Genomic DNA, 12,802 nt, shown 5'->3' on the forward strand with positions numbered 1-12,802 from the left:
ATTACTATTAATTGCTATTTAATTAGCATTTCATTTTGATTTTAATACGGAAGCCAGAGATGTTGAGGGAGTTAAAATGCTTGCTAATGTTGCTGTGCCTGTGGAGCTGGGAACCTTGCCATGAAGAGCGCTGTGAGTCAATGTTGTTTGCGTGTCTCCTGAGGGTCTTGGGAAATAATATAAAAGAAGCCAAAATCCCAAACTGCGAAGGCATACACTTCAGTCCTCTCTGTGAGAGCTAAAAAACAAACACTCTGAATGTTCCACAAATGTTTTGGTGACTTATTTTAAATCATTTTAATGATGTGTTTGGCAGATGCAAAATATAATTACTGAGATGATGTAGAAACACATGTTCATAATACTTTAAAATAATAAAAAGTAATACAAATTCCATGGTTGCAACAAAATAAAAATATCTTAAAACTCAAAATAGCATTTTAATGATAAAGAGATGTCTCCTCAAAATTTAAAAATATTTCTTATTTTTCATGAAAACACAAATTACACATATCTAATATTCATGAAGTGTTTAATTTGGTAGTTACTTTGCATACATTGTCTCATCGAATTCTGTCATTGTAATTAACATATGAGGTAGGTCTCATTGAAGTATTTAATCAATTTGCCCTATAGTAAAAGTAGCTTTATGCAATATACTAGAAAGCTTGAAGAGGGACTTGGCAATGAAATTGTTGTCAATCACATTCTTTAATAATTTAGAAGTACTTGAAATTGAGGGTTTCTAGTTCTGAATTCTAGTGTCCTGTTGTGGTAGACAGAATTCTAAGATGATTCTAGGATTCGCACTCCCTGGTGTACATACCTTTTGTGATCCCCTACATTTGAGTGTAGATGAACCTTTGACTATGATGGGTTAGTCACTCCCTTGATTAGGTTATGCCATATAACAAATGGTGTTGGTTTAGTCGATCCCATGATTATGTTACACTATATAAGACTGGAGGGGGCTTGGAAATCAGGAAATTAGAAGCGTGAGAGGGCCAAGGGAAGGAACCACACTGAGATTGTTCCCAGCAAGCATACAGAAGCCTCTAACCATAGGGAACTGAACTTGGCCAACAATAATGTAAACTTAGAAGGGGACTCCAAGCTCCAGAAAGGAAGCCCAGCTGACACTTGATTTCAACCTTGAGAGACATTGAGCAGAGAAACCAATTTAGCCGTGCCCAGACTTTTCATCTACAGAAACCATGAGATATAATAATAAATGGATGTTTTCAAGTTGCTGATTTTGTAGTAATTTGTTACTTGGCAATAGAAGACAAATACACATGTGAAGGAATTTTTCATATAATTATTAGTCACTTACATCTGTGCTCATTTTTTTCAAGTACAATTTCACACATTTAGAGTAAACTTTTTCGGTAGTCAAGGGAGACATTTAGAGGGGGATCACTTTCTGTTAGTAAGGACAGGCTTTAGAGAGGAGAGTGAGTTTGGGGAACTTTTTGAGCAATGTGAAGGGTGAACAGACATGTGAGTAGAGATGGGACTGTCACTTGGGGTAAGATTTTGACTTGTGGGAAAGCATAGGAGAAAGAGATAATGGGATACTACTTGCTAACCGATATTTTAAATGGAAAATTTAGTTTAAATTAGAAAAGATTATGATATAAGAATAGAAACAACATCTAACATAATTTAGAAAGTTTTGTTAAAATTATTTCTACTGCTGATATTTACATAAAGGAGTTTTAAGCAGAATATTTAATCAACAATTTTTATTGTTCTGAAAACATAACATAGACACCCTAAGGACTCCATTAATGATTGGAGGATTGGAGCCAGAGGTCCCTTCCTCCAAAGATTAGTAATGGTTAGCCCTACGACAACTATCCCTCCCACTCGCCCAGTATATCTAGAACAATGGGCAGAGGGGAAGGAGGAATTGTCAGTCATGAGTTTTTGTCTCAGTGGAGAGAGTTGTAGCTCTTTCCTCCCTTCCTCTTTCTTTCCCAGCATTGGCAGAAGCTACAAGACATCCACTGTCCCCAATTCCCTGGGAGAGAAAGCAATTTGATTCATGCAGAGACATAAATGACTGACATAAAACCCTTTCTAAAAACAGCTCTTAAGGGAGAAGGTGAGTGAAATGGTGAAAAGCTAACGGCAGGGTGACTAGTTTTCCTGGATCTGGTTAGTGTGTGCCTGTTCTCTCAGCATAATTAATAATGCTGTCATGCACTCTTAAAATTATATTGATTTGGATAATAAATTACATGGTCACCTACTGTGGATGGCTATGAGGCAAGAGATGGAGCAAAGAAGCATGAGCTTGTGGGACACACACATCAAAGTCTTTGGCATCTTAGAGCTGCCTAAATCCTCTGCTCGTACATCAACCAGTCTATCAAGAGGGCATGAACAGTGGTGGGAATGGTCCTAACACTGCTATGTATGGAGAAGTGGAGACCGGAGAGTCAACTACACAAAGAAGCAGAAAAAAAGATAAAGGGGAAGTCTGCCCTGAGGCCAAGTTCCCTTCCTGGGTTCCACGTTTGCTGAGGTTAAAGTGCCTTCTAGCCTGTTCATTGTTTGGTTGATCATCGTTATTTGAATTCCATGAGTTAATAGAGTCTCAGTTTGTTGTGGACAGCTGTTTTATTTAATCTGGAACATTCCTTTATTCCTTCTTTTAAAATTAAATCCACTTCCTGTGGGAATTAGCCTTCCCTGACCTCGTGTTTGTCCAATGGATCTGCCGTTGCCACACCCTGACTATGAGTGTGAGGACCAGACCTATACCTGACAATCACAGCATCACACCCTTCTGAACAAAGTGTTGGCCCTGCTATGGGCACATGACCCCAGCCACAGTTGATTGAGGCCTACATTGGGATTTTTAAGCAAAGAATCTTAGAGAGGGAAGTTTTCTTTCTTCGAGGATGACAAGAGTCCTGAGCTGTCTGTATCCTAATTGCCCCCTGCATAGGGAAAGCAAGCCTTTAATGGGTAGTTGGCGGTGGGGGGAATGACAGCCACAGATGGAGATATGGTAAATGGACACCGACAGTGGGATTCTCTCACTTGCAACTGGAAAGACCTCACCAACTTGGTAGACCATTACAAATGCTACAAGATAGTTAATAATATACTCTTCTATCACACGTGAGGAAACAAGCTGAGAGACCTTAAGTTACTGTTCCAAAGGTCAAACAGTAAGTGGCAGAATGGGATTTGAACTTCAACCCACAGTTTTCCCATCATACCACCATACTTCCCACAACAAGTTCATATTAGGTGGACAAATAGAGTACACAACAGATAATGAGCACTGTTCTGGGAGAAAGCCATGTCCCCAGGTGACTTACATTCAGTGAGGGCTTACAGAGAAGAAACAAAATAAGTAAGCCAGTTACAGAGTAACTTAGTGACACAGGCTGAGAGGAAAAATAAAGCTGGGAAGGGACATAGCATTTCCTGGGAGAGGATGTGCACAATTTCAAATAGGGTGGTTAGGGACGGCCCCCTTTAGAATATTCCATTCCCCGAGACTAACAGAACGGAGGGAGACAGACACAAAGCTGTCTGAGGGAACCATGCCAGGCAGAGGGCACAGGAGACGTGAGAGTCCCCATGGAAGGCTCGAGGCTCAGTGAGGGACCCGCATAGATGGGGCACAGCAAGCAAGATGGGAGTGAAGAAGGCAAGTCAGAGGGGTCATGGGGGTGAAGTGATGGGGGTGCTGAGGACATTTTGAGAAGATTCCAGCTTTTATTCTAATTGAGATAGAAAGCCACAGGAAGGTTCTGAGCAGAGGTATGACCTGATCTGACACATATTTTAACAGGATCTTTCTGCCTTTTGGTTGAGAATGGAAAACACGCTGGTAAAACACTTGAGAGAGTGGGAGACTGTGACAACTCTGATGCCAAGTTTGTGGAAACCCAGAGGAAGGAGAAACAATTGTTAACTGGAATCTTCAGATGGAAGCAGCCTGAGGGGCTGTGAGGCAAAGGGAGCTCTACAAAGAGGAAAGGGAGGAGGTGTGAGGAGCCAGGAGAGGGGAAGAGAGCACAAGTACGATTTTGACAGGTTGTGACAATCTCTACCACCCAGGAGGTGCCACTCTGTGGCAGGCCCTCCTCTCTGCACTTTGCAGACATAATCTCTAATATCCCCACAAAGCTAATATCACTGCCGTTTTATAGAAGTGAGAATTCAGACTGAGTAATGTTAAATAGTTACTGGGAAAAAAAAGAAAACATGAGGGCTTTTCCCATTCCCTTATAGGCAGAAAATCATTACAATTCTTGATGGAAAAAAAAGAAAGAGAGAAAAGAAAAAAAAATTAAACCTATAATAAATCCTACAAATGAAAATCCTTAATATTCTGCTCATTTCTCAATGTATGTTCCATCTGAGAAGGCAGGAGTCCTCACAGGACATATCTTTGCTGGATCCCAAAGACACTGCTAGGATGCTTTGCCATCTTTGCACCCTGCTTGGCCTGCTCAGAGTAAAGAAAACATTGATGGAACTGGTGTTTACTCGGGAGAGGAAAAGGTTTGGGATGCAGGCTGAGAAGACAGTTGACAGCCAGCACTACTATCTGAATAGGGCTCGCATGTGGAAAAAAGATTTGACCCGTTTTCTAGGACCTGTGAGGCAGACAAGGGCAAAGCTAAGAGTTAGAGAGCAGCAGTCCAGCCTGACCTACAGACAACTTCCCTAGGCTGCCTGTGGAGCAGTAAAACACACTTATGGTCAGGCTTGGATTGCACACTGCATAATTCCAGCAGAGTAGAAAATTCTTAAGCAAATCCCAGTGGGGGAAATATCAACACTGGAAAGGAGGGTGGTCTCAAGAGATGACTTCTACAGTTCGTCCAATTGGAGATTAGAACCTTCTGATGTGAGTGGACAAACATTGTTCCCTGACCTTTTCACAGCAATCAGAAGAGAACAGTTTCTTCTGTTCTAAAGCTTAATAATGAAGAGACACACCTGCTACTGGAACGTAGAATGTCCCACTGAAAGGAGCAGATGAAACTGCACTAAGGAGATCACGATTCCTCTCTCTGTTGCTAGTATTTTTAAACCAAGCAGCTGTACCTATTTATTCTCTACCCTCCTCTCATGTAAAATAAGGAGGTTAAATTTGAAGAACTTTAAGGTCATTCCTGGCTCTCACAACCTATAATTCTATCACGTGGTTTTTCGTTCGTTTGTTTTAAATACTATGTGGTGAGAAAAGGCAGATACTATCAGTTCAGTTTTCCTTCCCATAAAAATCTGCATATTCCAGTTTTGCTGGGTTTGGTTTATTTTCAGATTGAGATATTTGGGTAATCCCTCAGCCGTGTCATATAAAAATTCAAGGGTTCCATATTTTGCAAGTAAAATATGCCACAGAGGAAGCTCAGGACTAGTGGCATGTGACTGGGGAGTGTCAGGGGATATAATGATGAGAGGATAAGACAGACAAACAGATTTTCTTTGACTGTAAATCAAGTTCACAAAGACTTCCATGTGTAAACCAATAGTGAGAACCGACGCATGAAAACAAACGTTCATGTCAGAATCACTGATTTCCATTTTCCCTCTCTGTGCACAGCATCTGCCAATGCTTTAATTAAGCTCATAAGGTGTGAAAACAATTTCACCACAAGTGACTCAAGCTAAAGTTAAGACTGTGACCCAATTGAGGCTAGAATTTTATTGCAGAGGTTGTGACGTCTGCAGGGCTCCACAGGTGAAGAGCTAAAGAAGGAAGCACCCTCCATCCTACACGCTTCCTCCTCACAGCTCTTCACAACAGCTCTGTGGGTCTCTTTAGCCTCTTGATGGAACTGCTGTCTGGAGCCAACCATGAAGGTTCAAAGTTCACTGTTCCCTGATTCTCCTCCCTACCTTTACTGAGTCCTACCATCACCCCAGCAAAGAGGAGGAGAATGGGGTTCTGACCATTTTACAGACAGGAAACTGAACGTTTCCTCTTTTCTTCTTGGAACCCCCAAATAGTATACACGAATGTGCATCTACTGCCTTTTCCTATCCAACCCATACATTTTGTGTGCATAGCCACCTGAATTGCTAATGTTGCTAATCATGGAAGTTAACTCTTTTGACAATTGCAGGCAGAGACCCACACTCCAGATCGTCACCTAAGCAAGGATCCTAGGAGGCCACTGGCAAGTCCTACAGGCTCTTACTAACAGGTGAAACAGGAGGTGCACTGAGTTGCCATGGCAGCTTCCCACTCTGGTCTCCCCAGACCTTTGATAAGGGACCCTCCGAGACTCCACAGAGAGGGTACAGGGTTACCCCAGGGCCTGGCAGCTTAGAGCAGGGTTATTATGAGGTCTCCTAGCATGAATTTCTATGATTTGGAAGCTTCTAAGCCCTTCTACCTCATGATTCTAGGGAGAAGAGGTGTGGGGTTAGGAGGTGACACCCTACCATACCTAAACCTTTTCCTCTCAGTATGTATTCTCCAGGCCATGTACTTTAAGATGAGTGGTATCATGCAGGGTCTCAGCTCCTGCTCCCCGGTTCCCACATAAGAACGCAGGACATGGTGAGGCCAAAAAAGAACATAAACAGAGCCATGGATAGGGGAATCATACCACTATATTCTCGCAGGCGGCTGGCCTAGACACAAAAGGAAACATCTGCCAGTACCCCAATGATGGATCTTCCTGCACCCCAATCTCTCTGGTGGCCTGGCAAGACACAGGAAGTAGGATCCACATGATCTGCCTGCCAACCAACCAACCAACCAACCAACCAACCAACCAACCAACCAACCAGCCAACCAACCAGCCAACCAACCCCACTTGCTAACTGCAATCCGTGCTTGCTAGCTCAGCCATGGCAGTTATATCAGTGGCTAATTGGCCAACTGGTTATAGCTGATGGCCAACTAGTTCCAGCTGATGGCCATCTACTACCTGAGCCAGCACCTTTCCACGTGAGGCTGAGAGCCTGGAAACTGCTCTCTGGGACTCTGTCCCCACACTCCACCCTTACAGGGTCTCTCATCACAATCTACGTGACAAGCATCTTCTGCAAGGGGCCATGTGTCAGGAACCCAGCTCACGAGAAAAAGTGTCAGTCTAGGTCAAGTAATGTCCCAGGGGGTGTCCTTCGATGTCCACCACTTTCTGGGCACAGGCAGGGTTTCTCAGTGTACCATCAGCCTTTCTGGGCACAGCCAGACTTCCGCGGCACAGCCACGGTTCTCCGGGCACCGTGCTAGAACAATAGCGGCTTACAACCAAGGTGCTTACATATTCTTGACTGCGGGTGATTGAGACACAAGAAGTAAACATCCGCCTTTAACCCAACAAGTGGTTTCCTGCACCACCGTCTCACTGACAGCCAGGTGAGACACAGTAAGCAAACATCCGCCAGTTTCATTAAATGGTGGTACGTTCCCAAGCAAACAGTCAAGCGGTCCATCAAATCAGGGATGGAAGGCAATTCCCCATAGTCCACAGTTATTCGCCAGGGCTATGCATTGGCCTCAGAATGTGTGGCCTCCCCGCAGGGTGAGGGCTCCAAGTTCTCCCCAACCTGGGGATGAGGCACGAACTTGACTTCACCTGCATCTTCCACCGAGGACTCAGCAAGTGTTTCCTCCTGGGACTACAAGTCCCGCATCTGACTGCCCCAGTAAGCACTTCCCAGCCCACACAGCCGCAACCACCTTTGCTTTCTCTGGCCTATGCCGGTTAGAGAACTGTCCACATCTCTCCACCCCTCCGCAGGAGTCCAGCTCTCTGGCAGCTACACAGCTTTTTCTATGCTGGTTGGAGAACCATCCATATCCTCCTACCCCTCCATGGGGGTCCAACTCTGGAGAACAGTGGCTACTGGGTACCACACACTGTGTGGGAGCCACATGTCTCTCTGCCCAGAGTCAGACATCTTTCCTACCTGGCTGGAATCCTGCTCATCACACCAGGCATCCGAGTGGGTGGTGGCCCCAGGGTAAGATGTCCACAACTTTAGGAGCCATGGAAGCAGCAAACCACCAAAAGGAAGACGATGCTTGCTTTGGCCAATAGGGCGACGTGACATCTGGAGGCTTGAGAGGACTGCAAATTCACCGAGGGGTCAGTTTCTCCCAGGCAGATCGGTTTCCTGTTCCCATCGCCGCTCCACACCAGCTTCCTGAGATTGAGCGTTCATACGCACAAACTGCTCCGCTGCCCTTTGGAGAGCTTTGGAGGCACCATACCCTGCTCGCTGCACCATGTGTCATGCGGGGACTCTAGTCCTTCTCCCCACTTCCCACATAAGAACGCAGGACATGTGAGGCCAAAAAGGAACACCAACAGAGCCATGGATAGGAGAGTCATACCACTATATGATTGCTGGCTGCTGGCCAAGACACAATAGCAAACATCTGCCAGTACCCCAACGAGGGGTCTTCCTGCACCCCAATCTCGCTGGCGGCCTGGCGAGACACAGGAAGTAGGATCCACATGATCTGCAATCCGCTGACTGCTTCTCTGCCTGCCTGCCTGCCTGCCTGCCAACCAACCAACCCACCCCACTTGCTAAGTGCAATTCGCGCTTGCTAGCTCAGCCATGGCAGTTATACCAGTGGCTAATGGCTAACTGGTTACAGCTGATGGCCAACTAGTTACAGCTGACAGCCAACTACTACCTGAGCCAGCATCTTTCTCGTGAAGCTGAGAACCTGGAAAATGCTCTCTGGGACTCTGTCCCCACAAGTGGCATGGGACTAGGAATATGTTACAGGTGAACCAGGGTAGGGACTCTTTGAAACGTTCATTCATTGAAAAGGCCCCTTTTAGGGCTTCATACTCCATGGTCTATATCGTAGGCATATAAATAAACAAGACAGTCTTATGACATTTAGGACTTGACCTCCCGTTACCATCTGTGCAGCATCTGGACATCTGGTAGGAAGCGAATGGAGAGAAATAAGCTGGAGTGGCCAACATGTTGCACCAGGCGTTGTGCACTAAAGGAGGTAAGACTCACTCTCAGCTCACTGGGTCTGAGAGCACCAGCTGCTCCCACCCTCTCCTGTATTGGCTCCCACAGCTGCATGAATCAACCCTCACCCCGTTCACAGGATGGTGAAGAGATGCTGAGACAGCCCCCACCTCTGCCAGGCAGTAGTCTCCCTCTCTGCCCATTGCTACACAGGGGCATCAAAATCATTGCATCTAAGAGCTCAATGGTCAATAGAAAGGGTCCTTCACCCTGACAGAGAGCTGTTTTTGCACATCAAGTACATGTCCCTGTGTTTATAGTAGGGCAAAGCCACCCCAACCCCAACCTACACCCCACCCTAAGGAATTCCTTTTTACTTAGTCAAACCCATGTTTCCTGCCAGGAAAAGGAGGCCAGCTCTTTAATTATACACATGTTCACATATATATTTTTAAAAGTCCAATTTAGGTTTCTTTCCCAGTCTCTTTTTGCCATGTGGTCAGTAGCTGAAGCCTAAAAAGATCTGAAGCACCTACGTCCACATACAATGAGCACATATTGTTCTTCCACTGTGACCAAGGCAAAGGGACCCCTTTGGCTGTCCTGAGACCAGTGCTGTGACAATTAACAACACTGTAGCTACTTCCGGAGTACTCCTTCCACTTTACCATGAATTCTGTCCTGCTAGTTGTAAGGCAGCTGACCACAGGTTTTCTTAAGTCCCACGTCTTGCTCAGGGACCCAGCCTGCAGGCAAGGCCCTACTTTCGAAGGACCTCTGACTGCAGGCTTCAATCCTCACTTTGGGAATGCTTGTTAGAGCTGAACAGAGTTTGTCCTGGTGATTTCTACCGCATTTCTGAGCTTTGAAGCTGTGCTAATCATACACAGGATCGACCACTAAAAATGAATGATTAGTGATGGAAATATGCTCTTGATTATCCCTAAAATTGAATTGTGGATGCAAGTTCGGGAGAGAAAACCGTCAATACTAGATCTAAAATGACTATAAATGCAATGTGTTACCTAACATTGAACCTATAATAGCTATAGAACTGAATGTGGTTTTTATATCTTCTCAAAATCAGAAAAGTATCTTATATTAAAGAGTTATCCTGAAGCTGATACTCAAAGTAGTGACATAATATATACATAAATTTTCAACCTTGGTTTTCAAAGAGCAAGATTTTTTATCCCAATTTTCAGAGAAAGAAACTGTGTGAAATGAGAAGACAGATCCAGCTACATACAAAACCAGTGGTGAACTGATGTGAGAAGCTGTGCAGCTAAATGCCCTGTTTAGAGACCAAAGTGTGTCTCAGAAATTGGCGGGTTAGCATTATAGAGAAGGCCGATCTTCACGTCCCAGGATGGTCCCTCTTCAAGACACAAATCTCATTTTAAACACTGCATTATTTTATACATTTGGAAAAATAAATTCCTATGTAAAGACATAATACATTCGTATTATAAAAGGGAAGATGGTGGTCACAAAGTGAACTGTAATTTTCATGGTGGCTTTAATTCTTCTCCAGAACATTAGTTGATCAAATTTCAAGACTTACTCCATTTGTTCTCAATATTATAGAGTCCTGAGGCTTTGAGAAAGGAGTGACAGGAGAAAAGAGCTAGTTGGCATACTAAATAGCGTGTGTCTTCTTCTTGATAAGGCTGCAGAGGTTAACTAAAACGTCAAATTGCTTTTCTTTTGGTTGGGCTGTACAAAGTCAGTGTGGTGACCCTAGATATTTTATGATGATCAAAAACTGAGTGACAATGTGTGGTATTGATTCACGATAATTGCTTTAAAATTATGCTGGCAGACAAATTATCTCAAAACCTGAATTCCATGAGGGTTTATAATAATGACAGGGGAATGGCTGTGAATCATTAAAGAAACACTAGCAATAGAAAGGTCAATTGTCAGGTCAACCAGTCTTTGTTTGGTGAATAATTTCCCCAGCAATTCTCAGTCGCTTTTGCATTAGCCTAGTTTGTCTCTAAATACTTCAAAGGAGTCGTGTAGTTACTAATATTGTTGGGACCTATGTCACAGCACTTTGTTGGTACTGGAGCAAAAACTGGGAATGAGCATATGTCCTGTGCTTGTGACGCTCTGCCTGCCCTCAGATGCATTCTCTGCCCTCAGGGGTGATCCCGACCGCTGGGACACTAGGTTTTCCTCAGACTGGGCGGATTAAGGAAGTCACCAGGAGGAGATTGGAGGACAGGAGAGAGGTTGGGGTGTTTGTTCTCTGTCTTCCTCATTGTCCACCCTGGTCTGGCCATTTTCTGCCTGTGGCCATTGCTCCTGTCGGAAGGCCCTCTGCTGTGGCTCCAGCTCCTGCTCGATTCTGGTCATTCTCCTCTGCCCTGTCCTTCAGGTCACAGGGCGATTACAGTTTCCCACTGTAGCGAGACCTTTGATACTTCCTCACTCCTTGTTGGAGTGACTAATCCTACCTACACCTCTGAAATAAACCCTTATTCATCTTTCTTCAGTTAAACTCTAATTTGATTGACTGTTTTCTGCTAGGATCCTTTCTGTATGGGTCCTGCCGTCAAGACGTTCACCAGATAAGTCAGTAGACAGTGATTATTCATGGTGAGCAGAACTGTGATGAGAATTCTAGGTTTTGGCTTACTGGGTTAGAAGTCCACCAACAGAAGGAACAAAGTCAAAAATATAAAATGAAAATTATAGCAATCACCAACGCAAACACGTAGGAATCACTAAACTAAACCACTACGACTTCAAACTGCTTGTATTTATTTAGAACCAATTATAGGCTAGGAACTGCGCGGGGTATGGTAGAACTTAACATGGGAGAATGAGCTCAGTTCAATTGTATTATAAACGACTAAATGTAAATAAAATATAAAAGGAAGACTTGGAGTCACCGGGGGGATATACACACTTTATCCAATCATCCCTCAGTCTGTGAAATTGTTTGTAAGCTGGAAGATGATTTACATAGTGAGTAACAGACCATTTCCCATGCCTTATCTCTAGTTCCTGAAGCAGTTCTGGGCTGTGAACAACAAAATTGGGAGGATATGGTATTTGTAAGTTGCACAGCTGGTCCAGCATTGCAGGATTTGGTGTCCTCATCAAACACAAATTTTTATTTATTTTTTTTTTTTTAAGGAAATTTAACTATTCTTAAGCTTTTAATTAGTTCTTCAGCTTCTTGGGTCTTTTTTATTTATTTATTTATTTTTTTAAATTAGTTTCAGGTGCACAAGACAAAGCAAAACTTAGACGTTTATCATTTATATCCCTCACACTGTGTGAACCCCCCTCCCCCATCCACTATCCCTCTGTACGTTCCCAAAACCTCTCACCTTCCCCTTATCCCCACCCCCCCGCCCCTCTAGCAACCCTCTGTTTTTCCTCCATGTTTCCAAAACTGTCTCTGATTATTTCATTCACTTATTCTTTTCTTTAGATTCCGCATATAAGTGAGATCATATGGTATTTGTCTTTCTCTTTCTGACTTATTTCACTTAACATAATGTTCTCTAGGTCCATCCATGTTGTTGCAAATGGTAAGATTTCTTTCTTCTTTATGGCTGCGTAATACTCCATTGTATAAATATACCACAGTTTCTTAATCCAGTCATCTACTGATGGGCATTTCGGTTGTTTCCAGGTCTTGGCTATTGTGTATAGTGCTGCAATAAACATAGGAGTGCATAAAGATTTTTGAATTGGAGTTTTGGATTTCTCCGGATAGATACCTAGGAGTGGGATTGCTGGATCATAAGGTAGTTCCATTTTCAGATTTTTGAGAGGGAAGTAAGAGAAAAAATAAACATGTGGGATTACATCAAACTAAAAAGCTTTTTCACAGCAAAGGAAACCA

This window comes from Rhinolophus sinicus, chromosome 1 (assembly GCF_057876585.1).
Source record: "Rhinolophus sinicus isolate RSI-liver-muscle chromosome 1, RSI-T2T, whole genome shotgun sequence".
In the NCBI taxonomy this organism is placed as follows: domain Eukaryota; kingdom Metazoa; phylum Chordata; class Mammalia; order Chiroptera; family Rhinolophidae; genus Rhinolophus; species Rhinolophus sinicus.